Below are 15,895 nucleotides of genomic sequence, written 5' to 3' on the forward strand. Positions count from 1 at the left end.
CAAAGTGATCTTTCCGGGGCCTCTGGATCTTCATGCACTGCAGCGCCCTGTAATGCAAACACCTGAAGAGGTTTGTCTTACAAAAAAAAAGTGCTAATCTCTGCAGAAGTGAAAACAGAACTGGTGATGGTTGACCACATGGCCTGCAACAGGAGAGCAATATTTGGCTCATCCCCGGGACCTACTTATAGAATCGGATGCCAGCCGCTGGGGAGCTCGGTGTAGAGATCTGACAATAGGAGGCAGGTGGTCGGGCGAAGAACTAGAACTCCATCAATTGCCTGGAGCTGCTCGCAGGCTCCTTCACAGTGAGATGCGGGACCCAGGACAGGGTGAACTATTGCATACTACTGAAGATGGACAACATCTCGGCAGTACGATACATAACCTGACTACAAGGGACGAAGTCCAGGTTGTTGGCAAAGATTTTTTGGCACATGTGCCTGAAGAACAAGAGCAGTGTCGCAGCGTAATATCTCCCAGCGCTGTAGTATGTAATAGCAGACTGGGACTCAAGGCATCTGAGGGATGCTGGCAACTGGACAGGGGAGTTTGAGTCCCTGATGTTACTGAGGGGACCATGCAAAACAGATGTTTGCATCCAGACTGAACAGACAGCTGGAGAAGTTTTTCAGCTGGAGGCCCGATCAAGCAGCAGTAGCAACAGATGCGTTTGCATGTCCCCAATTCGCTATGATCCCGAGAATAGCCCAGGTCAGACAGCAAGCAATGGGAATATTCACGCCAGACTGGAGGAGTTGGTGTGGTTACCGGACCTTCTGGAATCGTCGTTCGAAAAAACCCAGTAGCGATACCACATTTTAGGGAACCGAGTCTGAATCCAGTGGGAGACTCACTCATTGAACCTGGTAGGAGAGTAGAAACTGATCGCATGGGCGATTTCTGGGATCAGGAGTTGCTGTTAGATTTATTGAGGAAGCATGGGCACCAGAAAGGCTTATAGATTGGCCTGGTCAATGTGGACTAGCTGGTGTGGCACGGCACATCCATCCCAATGAAGCAGATGTGTCACAGATGTACATTTTTTAGCACCCCCAGCGGCACTTGGCATGGCATACAGAACTGTGAATACGTGTAGATCGGCCATATTGGTCAGCCACCCGCAAATGGAGAATGTGGCAGTGGGAGAACACCCACTCGTATGTACTCCTTTGAGTGAGGCTACTGAAGCCTCCATTACCCAAGTACACTAGCATGTGGGACGTTAGTCTTAAATATGTTCATTAGCTTGCCATATGACCAATTGAGTAGTAGGGCAATATTGGCAAAGCTCACCAAACCGCTCTGCCTCATATTCAGATGTGAGGGCACTAGACATAGACAAATTGTTGCACCCAGAGGTGGAGGGCGGAGGGGGGGGGGGGGGTCACCTTTTGGGTTACCAGGAGAACTAAAACTGGGATCAAATCAGTGACGCATGCAGGCTTTCCAGAACAGCCTGTTATGTCCGGTCACGGAGGTGAAGGATTATACCACCTGAGTAATCGTCCTATGAAAATGTAGTTGTGTTAAGAGGGGGACTAAATTATGTGTACGATATGTAAGGTATATGCTATTGATGCAGTTGTTTTGTTGTAATGATTTCCAAACTGTTTATTTGAATTGCTTTTCAGGAACCGAGGCGAAGAATGCGGCAACATGAGGAGTAGAAGGTTGAGGATTACAGCATTTACTGGTTGGGACGCAAGGTTAAAGTTGGACAAAGAGGAAGGACTCGGAATTGTAGACGAAGTTAAAGGACTGTGTATGTTGTGACTGGATAGTCGCGTGGTTTATTTTTCATGGACATAGAAAAGAATTAACTAGTTTTTGGATGTTATTCTTTTACGAGTTGAAACTGTTATTTGTATACTGCTCGAGTTTTGAGTAAAGGAAGAACGCATAATACTTCGCCTCTGTGTCTTGGCTTTCTATAACGCTAGTATGTAAAATCAGTATTCCAGCTGACAAGAACATTAACCAAACACAAGTCTTAAGGAGGTGGGTAAAAAAAGGGCATTGCAACCCATGCAGTATACTGGGTAAACAATTAGGCACTAGCCAACAATACTCACTTTCCGCCTCCAGTTTTAGAGATGCATAGTATATTTCTTACTAGTTGGTAAACTAGCCAATGGCTAGTGCGAATTTTGTGCCCTGCACTATGCAAAATCATTCATGCCCTCAAAGCAAGTTCAGCCGTATAATTAACTTAAAGCAGGAAGGGTCAGTTGGTTCTTGCAAAGTCGAACCTCTTGGGAAGAAAATGTTTCATTTTTCCTGTGGATAAAAAGAAAAATCTCTGTATACCAGAATATTTTTTTGCCCCTTAACAAACTAGAGGAGAAGAGCTCAATAGAAGTAGTTGAACACGTTCAGCCACAAAACCAGGCATCAAGTGATCAAGAGAAATGAGACGCTGGACACCTTGAGAATTGATGGCAGCCTCTCTGAGGAATGGACTAAATTTACTTTTACATGACTAAATCATGAATGGGGACTGCTCGGTGCATTTAGTGTACCCCTTGAAAATAAGTCTCTTACAAGAACAGATGCATTGGATCAAGAACCTATGAAGATCTTGTTTTCTGCAGGCTGCTTGCAATTGAAGCCTCCAAGTAAACTGTGCTCTTTTGAATCCATGCAGAAGTTCTAGTCCTACATGCCGCTTTCAGGATTGCTCCCAGAAAGTGCCATGTTATATCCCATCCAATTAAACTGCGTGCTTTCCATGGCTCGTTGTGCTCCCATAGCCTCTTTACTCCTTGTAAAAATGTGTTGGAAAACAATTGCTTTGTACCGGAGACAAAAGGAGCATGTTGCCTGGTATGCCACTGTGCCCGTTACTTTGATATTGGAGGACGACGCCGGTGCCTAAGCAAGTCTGAACCAGCCAAGACTTTGGGGCCACCACTCGTGCACCTCGGTGAGAGGCCAGCAGGATGGGTTCATCAGCAAGTGGAATTTGATCACTGATGGATGTTCTCACCCAGGGGCACACCCTGAAGTTCCAATCCAGGTGTCCTCTTATTCTGCCAGTTCCATGGCAGGAGCAGCACATCCCTAACCTCCTGGGAGAGGTATGGGCCATGTTAAAGGGGTGATGGAACTCGTTCCCCAACGACTCCAGGGCTGTGCAGTCTATTCCAGATTCTTTCTGGTTAGAAAGAAGACTGGGGATAGACACCCATCCTGGACCTATGTCGTCTTACCAAATACTGCCAACTGGAAAGAGTGAATTTCTTGACGTTGGACCTCGGGACGCATATTTCCATGTCCCTGTCCACAAATTTCAAATGTTTACATTTTGTGGTGCAGAGCCAGCACTACCAGTTCAAGTCAGTACCAAGAGTATTCACAAAATGCCTAGCCCCGGTGGTGGCTGATCTACACACATACCCATACCTGGATGACTGGCTGATACATGCCCGCTCGTTGGATCTGCTCTAACACACATGACTGTCTGATGGATCTGTCCAAGCCCTGATTAACGCCACTGCAGAACGTGCCATTCCTCGGCACCAGACTACACTATGGCTTGCCTGGCGTCGCCCTTGGATGAGGCTAGCGGCCATTCAAGGAAAGGTGCAGTGGCTGTTGGCGAAGACTGTTATGGTGTGTGCCATCAAGTAGTTGCTGGGAAGGATGCGACCCCCCCCCCTCCCTAGGATTCTTGGATGCCTGTTGGATTAAGGTGTCCGGATGGTTCACATACTAGATGCTTCAATGAGGAATTATGGCCGGCAATAGAGTGGGGGGTGGGTCTGCGCCTACATAGGCCAAGGCACAGGATTTCAGAACCCCACACAAGGGACCTCACACGGGCGCTTGGCTGGTGGGGGCGGGGCGGGTTGTCTGCACATCCACCTCCTGGAGCTACAGGCAATATTCTATGCCCTCAAGTCGTTACTACCATCTGAGGGGCAAGGTGGTGAGGATCTTCGCAAACACTACCATATTCTACATTAGAAAGCAGGGAGGCACTCTATCCCCAGTGCTCTCCAAGAAACTCAGGACTTGTGGCATTGGGCTGTTGGACAGGGGATGGTCCTCATCCCTCTCCACCTGGCAGGACTCCAACACCATTGCAGACTCCCTCAGCAGGGAACTGCACCAGGATCATGTGGACCACCTGTTTATCGAATGGGGGCAGACCCCAGATTGATCTGTTTGCATCCAAATGCCAGACATTTGCCAGCAGATTCCTCCAGCTGCAGACCCAGGGGGATGCATTCTCCTTACCATGGGAAGCACTGTTTTTGGAGGCACTCCTGCTACTTGTCCTCAACGCACTGTTGCTGCAAGATGGTACTCTTTGCCCTGGGGTGTCAGCGGTAGATTTGGTACCCAGATCTTCTCAGCCTGTCGCTGTCAAGTTGCCGGTGTTTCTGCATCTGTTCACCAGAGGGAGGCGCAATCCCCAATCGCAACCCAGGAGCACTTCACCTGAAGGCTTGGCTCCTGCAGCATTCTAGTTGCCAGCAGACTGCAGAGATCCCTCTCCAAAGCCAGGGCGTCGGGCAGAAGTGGAAGCATTTTTCTGTGTTGCCGGGCGCAAAAGGTTACCCCCTCAGAGGGTCACGGCTCCACAGATTCTTCCATAATTGCTGTCTTTGGCGAAAGCTACTTTGGCTCAACCATCCATCGTACAACTAGGGGCCATCTTTCGTTTCTCCAGGTAGATCCTCGCTGTGTCCCACAGACTTGTGAAGGCCCCTGCCTGCCCAGGTGTGGGAACTCTGTGGTTCCGACTAGGCTCATGAGGCTTGGGGGCAGGAGGGGGAAGAGTAGGTATTTTGGGGAGGGGCCCTTGGAGCCTATGCATCAGGCCCCTCTTGTTTCTCTAGTGGAAGACTGCTTTCCTTGTGGCCATCACCTCTGCCAGACGTGTGGGTGAGATCCAGGCCCTATCCTACAAGCAACCATATCCGACTTTCCACAAATCTAGGGCGATACTGCGTACACACCCCTTTCATGCGGAAGGTTCTGTCAATTCCACCTCAACGAGCCTTTGGAACTTTCGCTGGCGGAGAGGGCCTTGCATTCACGATGTTGCTTCTGCTCTGAAGTTTTCGTAAGATTTTCCACAAACAATTGAGCTTTGGTCCTGTGAACCATGGGAAGGACATTTCCATGGCTTCCATCTCAAGATGGCTCTCCGGCTGCATCTTGCACTGACATCAGCTGCACTGGCCTCTGCCAGGCCGTCCGAGAGCCCACTTCATCAGTGATCGCTGTGATGATTGTTCCTTTCTGGTGTGCCCCTGATCAACATCTGCAGGGTTGCAATGTGGAGGTCCATGCATAACGTCAGTTCTACTGTGCCGACCAGTATTCCAGGGAGGAGTCCTGGGTCAGCCCAGCAGTGCTACGCAACCAGTTTGCTTCAGGCGAGTCAGTTCCAGCCTTGCCGCCTTGCATGGTTGTCTGTCATTCTTGGGCATGCAAATCCATGCCAGACCACATTCTGGGAAAGGCTTACATTACTTCCTGTAACCATTGTTCTCCAGCATGGGTCTGGCATGGATTCACTTGCAAACCTTCCCTCCAGCCCCTCTTGGTCATGCTGCCACGTTACGTGCTTACCAAATCTGAAGATGGCCACCAGAGGCAGGGTTTATTGAATTGGGGCACTATGACCCAAAGGACAGTGATTGGTTTCGTGGAGAAAGTTTTAAAGTGACTGAGGGGTCCCAGCCTGACACTGCAGAACAATAGTTAAAGGTAAGTAACCTAAACCTTTTCAACTCTTTAGTCATGGACCAGGTTAGCCGCGGGCGTGGTGCTCCTTTGTCTTGTTGTTCTTGCATCAAATCCTCTGTTTAGGCAGGAGGTCTCCCCTCCGCAGGGCTCGACGTCTCAGTGCAGTGCCAAACCTTCTTGCCACTCAGTTTAACGCCACAATTTGTGGCCTTCCCTATGATGTACAGCCCTTCGAACCTGGGCTTATACCAAAGGCAGACAAAGTTACTCAACAGGAAAGTGTCCCCAGGGTGAAGTAGCTGCAACTTAAGGGGACTTGAATGTGTTTCTGGGGTGTCCATTGCCCTCTTCCGCTGTTCCTGCAGTTGGTCAGTGCAACTTTATTACTTGCCATTAAAGAAGCAACATAGATGTATTTGGAAATGAAATTCATGAATGAGTTGGCATGGGCATCTGTCGATGCCCCAGTAGGAGGAGCCAGGGGAGTTTCATGCGCTGTCCACTTACCATCTCATGGGGAGTTAGCGGTTGGATACGGGCTGATTGTGCAGTGCAACTAGGGCTAAAGGCAAACCATGGAACCATACTTTGTTTAGGTGGATTTTTGTTTGCAATGTCTGTGAGCAGGCCATTGAGACCTCATTGGCTTGCAGGTGATGGGCACAGGAGGATTTGTGCTATATACCCAATATAGTTGTGATGTGTTCAAAAGCCTCACTTACGAAATGAGGACCATTGTCGGACCACATGACTTCACCCCCCTCAATCATGGGGAACACGCCGCTAATGAACGTCGCAGCACTCCCCATCTGGATTGAGCACGGACTGGTTTCGATCCATCGGGAAGATGGGCACACAACCGCTATCATGTTGTGGTAGTCCTGGCACACCTCTATTATGTCTACGTGTAGGAAGAGCCCAATTGGGTGGGGTATGGCTGCTCTCACTACACTTAAAGTATGCCCTGATATACATTTCTTGAAGGTGACGGTTTTCCATGAATGCATCTAGAGCTGGCTGCCATATTTGTGCTGAACACTTCACGACCACTATGGCTGTTGGGAGTTGTAGTGCATCTGAGCCTGCCTGGTCCCTGCATGCTTATGCCATTATGAGGGCCACTAATTCTGCTGCTGGTGCTAAATGTGAATGCAATCTCATGCTTGCTATTACTTCGGCTAAACCACTGCTGTCCCCCCGCTGCCATCCCTGTAGGTCTTCCCCATTGCCTAGTCTATTGTCGCAACCAGTCCATATAAAGCTCCCACCTCGAGGCTTCTCAACTTTGGGAAGGTCATCATACCGTTCCATGTACTTGGTACAGTTGTGTAAATCACCCTCCTCCACTGGTCGAGCTAGAAACATCGGCAGGTATACAGTCCTGCACCTCACCACCTTTACTGCTGGATTTGAGATAATTAGCTCGTATCCAGAAGCTTTGTGTGGTCGGCTTACTTTTGGGTCTTTTGAGGATTGCAAAGAGCATGCTCCACATAAAGCCTAGTGCTGCACTGAATCTTAATACTTGCCGACTTTTCTAATGCGAACGTGGCAGCAGCCATAGCTTGTTCACAGGCATGTCCTCTCCACTGGGTCTAAATGTCCACTATAATAGTCCAGTGGCTTGTGCCCTAGGGTAGTCTTGTGCATGACTACCTTTTTTAGTCCTCACTATTCCATTGCAGTGAGAACAAATGGAATTTGTCAGGGTAGACTAATTCCCCAACACTGGAGCGGTGCATATTGCTTTTTCTCAGCTCCTCAGTTGCTTGTCAGAGCAACTTGCCGTCCCCTCTGTGCCTCCCTGAGTCTGCTTAATCAGGATCTCACTATGTACTATAGTGAAACACCCAGTCTTCGCAATAATTGCAGAGGGCCAAGAACTGCTGCATTTCTCGCACTTGTTAGCATCCGCATTCTGCAGGTCACCCCCACACTTCACTTTTCCCAGTTCCTGCGATATCAGTTGCCCGATTTATGGCGCTTCCTTCTGGCAATATTGTAATTTTACATTACCTTGGAACCCTGTTCTGCTATACTGAGGTATTTCGACATTGTTCCTCTGAGATTCTACAAATCAAAATGTCATCCACATAATGTATGAGGGTTCTCACCATCTGTATGTTGCCAAGATCTGGGGGACCCTATTGAAGATGGGTTACTCACAGTACCCTTGTAGTAGTCTTGTGTTGCCACTTCGATTTCTATACAGAAACTAAAGTCCTGTGACTTCATAGAGATAAGGTGTTCAAAATTATTACCATAAATTAGGTAGCTTCCATCAGGCTGTGATCTATTGGGAACAGACAGGAATTCTGTTAACAATTGGGTGCAAGGGACGCAAATCCTGACTACGCCATGGCCTATAGTCTCCTTTTTTAAAAAGGGTATACTGTGTCTGAGTGTAACATAATGCCTTGCTTCACTAGCATGGCAATGGTCTCCTATCACGGGTACTGTCTCACCCTTGGTAAAATAGCCCCTAGTTTTATCTTGACTGCCCCTATACCTTTTTAGTAGACTAGCGTTGTAGGGACCACAGGTCCATAAGATACTGGGTACTTGCCCCATGTCTTGGAAAAAGCACCACCGTTTGAGCAACACGGCCATTCTCGCTAGCACTACCCTCACCCAGTATGTAATGCTATGTCAAACACCACCTGGTGATCTGATCGATCTGAAATAGTTCCTCATGTCACGTCAGTCAACCTGTGTCTTTCTCCCACTGAAATCACTTTCCTTCATGATCGTCCTGTCGGTCCCATGCAATACTATTGTATTGTCTCTACCTATAACTGCCTTGTTCGATTGGGTTCACCTTTCCTTCCTGTTAATCTGTCTGGTCAAGAGAACTTTTTGTATATGCAGAACAGCCGGCCATCTATTCCTATGAGCCATGCTACCAATACTTCCACTCTATATTGAAACAACTCGGCGTCTGTTGCCACCCTCCTCTATACTGTCTGCTTGCAATATGCCTGAATGAGCTCCTTCACCTGCTGTCAAGCACACCATCCCCTGGTCTGAATGAAATGGTCATGTTAGATCAACTAGTGTCTCTATCCATTATGTTAATTGTCTGTCAGGAATAGAACAGTGACATGGTCAGGCCGTGTTCTCGTATGGACAGTAGAAGGTTGTTGGTAAAAGGAACCAAATCTGTAGCCCCAGATAATCCCTAGCCATTCATGGCAATGCTTCACCTTTATCGTCCTTCCCTAATACAGGACCGAGTTGCCCCCATATCCACGAGAGTCTTGTCACCCCTATATGTGGCTCCTCAGCTGGATTGGGGTGTGAAGGATGAGATTGAACACATCAGGTCTGTCTGGGCTGTCCTATTGTGGGTATGACATTCCCGTCCCTGTGAATGGATTGCCCCTTCAACAGTCACATTCCCCAGCTTTCACATGAGTTTGCATCGTGGAGTCTGCCTATATCGTGGTTATGACGTTCTGTGATGGCTGCATTTGCATGTCCTGTCTGTCGCGGATGCATGTCTGGGCTTGTGTTTTCCTGGGCATAATGGTCAGTCTGCTCTGGTTCTGTGGGTTGGTGCTGCACTCCCCCCATTCTGGTGCATCCCACCCCTGTTCCTACACTTTGTGGGCCATTTGCCCACACATCCATCTTTGTATGGGACCCTGTCAGTCTTTGCTGTCCCCCATGAAACAACTTTGTGCCCCATTACATTTGATACCAAAACCACCTTGCACCGAGGTGCCCCTCCTTGTTCCCCATGGCCACTTATTCATATCCCCTCACCTTGTGAAGTCTCCCCGCTATTTGTGGTCTGTTCTGCATATGCTACTGCCACCCCATAAATTGGCGTTGTGTACTTCGATCATTTCTTCTGCACTAACTTTGCTTCTTCCTGCTTTCTCTCCTTGCGCTTTCTTGCATTGGTCTACAATAGTGCACTATGGTTAGCTGAATGTCTGACCACAGTTTAACCTCCATCCGCACTATCATAAGATGCTTTTGCATCTGCTTAGGCAACCCTTGACATGTCGTAAAATAACTGTTTTGTCCCAAGGTTCTTTTCTTGAGATGCCAACGCTCTAGAATATATTGAAGTGCATCTTAATCTTCACATGTTTTGCGTGCCGGAATAGCGCTTATATCCGAGGTGTCTGGGTATTGCACCCTTGGAGCTTGCCATAAGGCTGCTTGGCAGTTACTGAACAATGCACAATTGTGTGCCGTATTCTGTGCAGTCACTCCAGGATACCTTGCACTTTTCTATACATAGTCTGCTACCTCACAAAGAATGGCTGACAATAAATTCATGTCACCCACCACAAATGTTGTCCCTGCTTCCCAGGCCCAGCAGTCAATGAAAGTAGCTTGCATCTTAAATTGTCCTTGTCCATTTGCTGCCATGGAATATACTGAGGCTGCTCACCACCTTTCTCCAATAACGAACTGTCTTGTCCCTCCGCTCTGTCTCTCCCATGTCTTTAGTGGCAGTGAACACCCTTTCCAACTATCTGTCCTGGAAGGGCTCTGAGCCTCTGCAATTAGTGCGATAGCGGCATCCCAAAGGTGGATTGCGCAGTGCAGATGTCGCACTTTGTCCTCCTCTCCTCTTGCCATGTCTTTTTTGCCTCTCCATACTGTCTATCGGGGCTTGTTTCTCTGGAGCGGCAAGGGTCTTCCTCTAAGTCGTCCTCCCTCACCTGTGGATCCTCGTCTGACACCAGGGTCCTGATACTGTCACTGTCCCCTTCTCTTGTCCTCAGCCTCCAACATTGGGTCTTCAGCTGCTTTCCCTTTGCTCTATCTGTAATTCTGCATTCCACCCCCACCCCTCAGAAGGCCCAGTAGCATTCCTAGCTGCCTATAGGGCAGCCATGCTGTTTCTCCTCCTACTCCTGTAGAGTTCACCTAAACTCCTCTGTATCCCTTCCCCAGCCTATTATCCAAACGTGTAAAGTGCATCTTAATTTCCACCGCCGTCAAAGAGCGTCTCCCTGTGCCCTCGTCTTGGACCTACTCACATCTCCACTCCTTCTTCCCTGTGTCTGCTTTAACGAGCTGCTCTACTTCGAACCTCCTTTTCTTTATTTGCAATTGCTTTCCCCCTTCCGCTTTGCTCATTATGTTCTCTAGCGCTGTTTTCTTTTATATACTTCCTCCATTATGTCCGCCATTCTTTAGCTTCCTCCTACGTGTCTTTACTGCTCTGTAGTAGCTTCCCCACCTGCCAGGTCTCACTTTTGTCTTTCCCATTCAGTTTGAGAAGGATCCGTCCTCCTACCCATTCACAATGCTCAGCCCTTGCTAAGCTAGTCTTCCACAAGTCATTCTCCTTTAGCTTTGCTTGCAACTCACTGCATTTGCTGCTGATCTCGTTACTTTGCTTGCTTTGCGCCACCAAGTGCCTCTCCGACACGATACACTGGAGATTCGAAACTGGGATTGATGTATCCCCGCTATTTTGAACTCTAAAATCCCTTTCTGTTGCTGCATCTAAATCTGCGGTTTGAGGGGGAGCGGAGGGCTGTTTGCCTTCCATATCCCGTTGACGTGGCAGCCAATGCCGCTGGATCGAGTCCCCTTCGTCATGAAGCATTTTCCATAACTCAGCCAGTCTCTTGCTTTGTTCCCACTTATAGGATTCATGTAAATAAGTGGTTAATTGTTGCTGCACACATTTGGAAAAGCTCCTGTCTTTGGGCCGTCGGTTATTTATTGTGCTTTGTTCATACAAACTTTTCAAAAAAACACATCCACAAATACAATATAGAAATATTACAAAGAATCATATTTCAAATGAAGTTCATCAAAATATAACACATTAAGAACAGTAAAACAATATAATTCGCTCAATGCTCACCTGCCACATTTCAGAATTTAGCAACCAGCATCAAATATGTTTGTAAAAGTGTTTAACAATCTGCTCCAGACTGTAGCAGAACAGTCTGTATTAATACAGTAATTACCAAAATCCAGGGACTAGATTTAGTCGTAAGAATGCACCAGTCATGCTTAGTTTCACATACAAAGACATCAGTTTGCTACATTCAGTAAACGCATGCTTGGCAGATTACAAGCGATCTGCACTATCTCTTGTGCTGCGAACCATGTGTTTCCAGCAGCAGCGATTTGATTTATGCGTAATAACCATCTTAATCGCCGGGACTCCTGTATCTGGGCATTAGATGAGATTGAGGTGATGTATAACAGTGCGCTGCCATTGCTACTTTTCCGAAGCTTCTAAATTTTGACAGATGTACATAATTATTGCACTAGCTGCCTCCTGAAGGTGTCCTTTAACACTTCATAACTCTTCCCGTAACTCGATTCCCAATTTGTATCTTGAAGCACCTCAAAGATCGGGTCACTATACCTCCGGCCTTTGGCAACCCTTCCACTTCAATTTTTCCCAAGTAGCACCAAGATCAGACACTGCGGTGGTGAAGTCGGGAAACCCTTTTTTCTTTATTTTTATTTTATTTTTTTAAATCTATCGTGCTAATTTCTTTGAGAAATGACTAATGGCCATGGATCATTCTTAATATTCCTATTTTCGTCCAGAGACCTCCAAGACATTCTAGCATTATCTTCCGTTATTGGGTTTACCATTTGATCGCTTTAGACGCCCTTTGCAAAGGATACAACTGTGCACATTGCAACTTACGATTGCTTATCATATGTTGCCATGTTTTTAATGGTGGCATGTCTCTTCACCCAGTTACTGTAGGCACATTTAACTTTCTTAGCTGCCTTCATGCACCCGATCAACGGGCCCATAATTCGCTTAACACTACTTGTATCCCTGTGCATCTTGTGCTTAGCGTTGGGCACTTCAAATGCACCAGAATTAAACTTCACATGGAGCGTTTTAAATTTTCCCTTTACTACACCTAAATTATATGCCATGGCCTTCAAAAAAGGTTCAATCTCATTGGGCGTATAGCACGCCAATTTAACAAGGTCGGGCTCCCCAGTTCGTCCAATCGCAGCACATAATTTCTCAATTTGCCGGGGGTCCAATAAAGGCAGTTGGTTACCTGCGTGGTGGACCTCCACTTCACCCCTTTTACTTGTGTGAAAATGATTTTCCAGATCTAAACTTAAACATACCATCACATTCTCACTCCACTTGTTGTTGATCACTTAAAGATCAACATGCTCTAGCAATGCATTAACTAATGTAATCTAGGTTGGCCCAGTGTGACCCAATCCACCAGAAACCCTTCCCTGGATAGTCTCTTTGATGCAGCCATTGACTTGTAACTTGTCCGCGTCAGGTTATGTCAATCTAGCCATTACCTGTCTTGTACCAGGTTCACTGTAACCAAGAACCAGACCTCTCATGTAAAATGAGCATTGTTGCAACAGCGCCACGATGCCCCAGGGCCGCTTTTTGCACTTTATAAATGTAAAAAAAATTAAAGGATCATTATCAATCACTGTGTACACATGAGGGGACTGGGGTGGGTGAGAAACACCCTGTACAGATTCCCAATGTATTTTCAAACATGTTCAGGTGTAGAGCAGCTGTTTTACCATCTGGGCTCTTATTTGTTTCGGGTATCCTATAGTTATTGGGACATCCCTTGGTGTAATGTTGGTTGACCGGTTTCAGTGGCTAGCAATGGTATTGCCACTTTCTTCAGGACCTAGGATGCTGCTATTGGTGTTCTAGAGTTTATTCTGGTGCTGCTGAATACAGTACATTATGTATTTCTAATTGTTAAACCTAGGAGAGTTCTGCGATCCAAATGTGCAGATTCTTTGTCTGATCCAACAGCATGGTGGACTCTTAATTCTATATTGCTTTTTATACCTTGTCTTGCATTAATCTCAAGGAACAAGGGGTCAGGGATGAACTGCATGGCTTCTGTCACCTCACCCTAGATAGGTGTCACAGAATCAACATGCATGGTTCGGCATCTGGAGGGTCAGTTGGCTTGGTTGGAGGGGGGGGGGGGTCAAGTAGTGCTTGATAGATGGTAAATGACAGTTGCTCTACAGCTGTCCATATTTCTATGCAAATCAGTCACACCAGTGATTTTCCCTGCAGATTACTGTACTTTTCGTCTCATGACAGACTTTACAGTCTCATATGTAGCCAAGAACTCATTAGCTTTACTCATTGAGGTCACCACAAACTACCGCCAAGTCTTCACCTATAGGCCGCCTTTTCACAAGAATGGAACCATTGAATGTGTCATGACAGGTACTTGGATGTGTTAAAGCATTTTAGGCTGATTGGTGGCCTGGTCACAACTTGCCATCTGTGGTGTACACATTGGAGGCCAGTTCAGCTGGGCGACTGGCTGGTGCTGAATTAAGACTGCGTGCACTGCCCTTCTGCAGGCTAGGTAATGACGGAGCAAAATAGCGTTAAATAATAAAGGCCCAAAAAGGGGCCAATGCGTTTATTATCTCTTTCTCCTCTGCTTTGCACTTTCCACCTCTCCCCCTTCCATGCACTTTCCCCTCCCTCCTCCTATGCACTTGCGCGTTCTCAATTTCACTGGGCCTAGTAAGATCGCTGTTTTGTTCTCCCCTGTTCCCCCTCCCCTCCCCTCCCCTCCCTTGCCTTGTCGCGCTCTGAAACACTGGTTTACGAGTGTTGGCTGTGTCCGGACTCCGCCGTCCGTGAGCCCCCCACACACCGACACAGACACAGTGATCTTGCTAGTGTGGGCTCCCCGGTGATTGTGATGTCACCGGGCACGCCCTGTTTATTTAACTGCGCACGCGACAGAGTGAACGTCACCCCGTCGCGTGCGTGCCCTTAAAGGGCCAATGCCACACTCCTCCTTTTCCATAACAACAAATTGGAAACAGGAGGGACTAACTATCACACATTTATAAAGCACGCAACTATGTACATACCAAAACCCCATTTATTAACAGCCACCCTGGATCCCCCGAGGGTGCCTGTCACGGCCTGACCATTAACCCCAGATCAGCCTCCCCAGCTCAGTCCGTTACATAGTCTGTGAGACGGGCAGGTTTCCCACGCCCTGTTCTCAGGGGGTACCTCCTGCCAACGTCCCTGGCCGGTGTGTCTTGACCTGGTCTGCCTCGAGCCGGAGAGTCCACGGCGGGACTTTCACCCCCACCTTCATCCAAGGCATCCTCACCCTCTCGGTTGTCCGGGCTGTCCACTCTCGGGTCGCCGATTCTCCTGAAGAAGGAAGCATTCCTAGTCACGGACGACGTCCCATCAGAGGCTGTCACCATAGAGCCCTTCACCGCCAGGGGGGCGGGTTCATACGTGAGGGACAACTTGCCTTGTGGGTTCCTCACCAGCACCTCATCCCCCAGAGCGATGAGTGGGGGTCTCAGGCCCCTCCGGATGTTTTCCATCTGCGTCCTTGTTCGTCTGTCCTCCTCGACCTGTTCATTGTCAATGACGGCGGGGTCCCTGTCCCCCACCTCCGGTATGACGTCTCTCGGGCATCTTTGGAAGAGAGCCTCCACCGGTGCTACGCCCGTTGAGTGAGGTGTGGTCCGATATCCCCGCAGGAAGATGTACAGGGCCCTCTGCAAGCACTCGCATTTTCCGTGGGCAATCCTGAAGACTTTGTTAAGGGTGTGCATCATGCGCTCTGCTTCCCCGTTGGCCCGGGACCACAGTGGGGTCACCCGCCGGTGCTGAATGCCATACTCCTTCATGAGCTCGGCAAAACTCTCGCCTTGGAATGGTGCCCCGTTGTCGGAGCACAGCACGGAGGGCAGGCCATGGGTGGCAAATCTTCTCCAGCGCCACCACCACATTCTCAAATGCGACGGACTCTATGAACTCGACCTCTGGGTATCGAGACCACTCGTCCACCACAACTAGGAAGTGAGTGCCTCTTGACGTGGACCCAGAGTCTGCGTGCACTACTTCCCATGGCCTGGTCCCTCTTGGCATCGTTTCAATGGACGGTTCCCGCTGGGCCGGTGCCGCAGCCTGGCACCATACGCAAGACGCCACAAATGCTTCCACCTTCCGCTCGAGCTCCGGGAACCACACCTTCTGGCGGAGGCGAGCTTTTGTTTTGGGCGCCCCTTCGTGGCCCTGGTGCGCCAAGGCGATGACCTGTGCAACTTTGGCCTGGGGCACCACGATCCTCTCACCCCTTAGCAGCCCTGACTCCGAGAATGTCAGTTCTTCTCACTCTCCATAACTGCTCGAGAGCCACTCCGGCTTCACATGTCCTGCGTTCCACCGCCTCCAGCACCG

The 15,895-nt window shown here is 48.4% G+C and overlaps 1 protein-coding gene across 5 annotated transcripts in view; it reads left to right on the forward strand.

Annotated features, from left to right (window-relative positions):
* The window catches only part of GRB10 (growth factor receptor bound protein 10), an 848,605-nt gene that overhangs the window by 118,470 nt on the left and 714,240 nt on the right, over positions 1–15,895 (forward strand). For 2 of the 5 annotated variants that reach the window (XM_069613407.1, XM_069613409.1), the window contains exon 2: positions 1,635–1,765. The exons of the other annotated variants lie outside the window; for them this stretch is intronic. The gene's annotated coding sequence lies outside the window, so the exon portion shown is untranslated. The remainder of the gene's footprint in view (positions 1–1,634; positions 1,766–15,895) is intronic. 5 annotated transcript variants of the gene reach the window in all.

The sequence above is a fragment of the Ambystoma mexicanum genome, chromosome 5p (genome assembly GCF_040938575.1).
Source record: "Ambystoma mexicanum isolate Mex_15411 chromosome 5p, UKY_AmexF1_1, whole genome shotgun sequence".
Lineage (NCBI taxonomy): Eukaryota > Metazoa > Chordata > Amphibia > Caudata > Ambystomatidae > Ambystoma > Ambystoma mexicanum.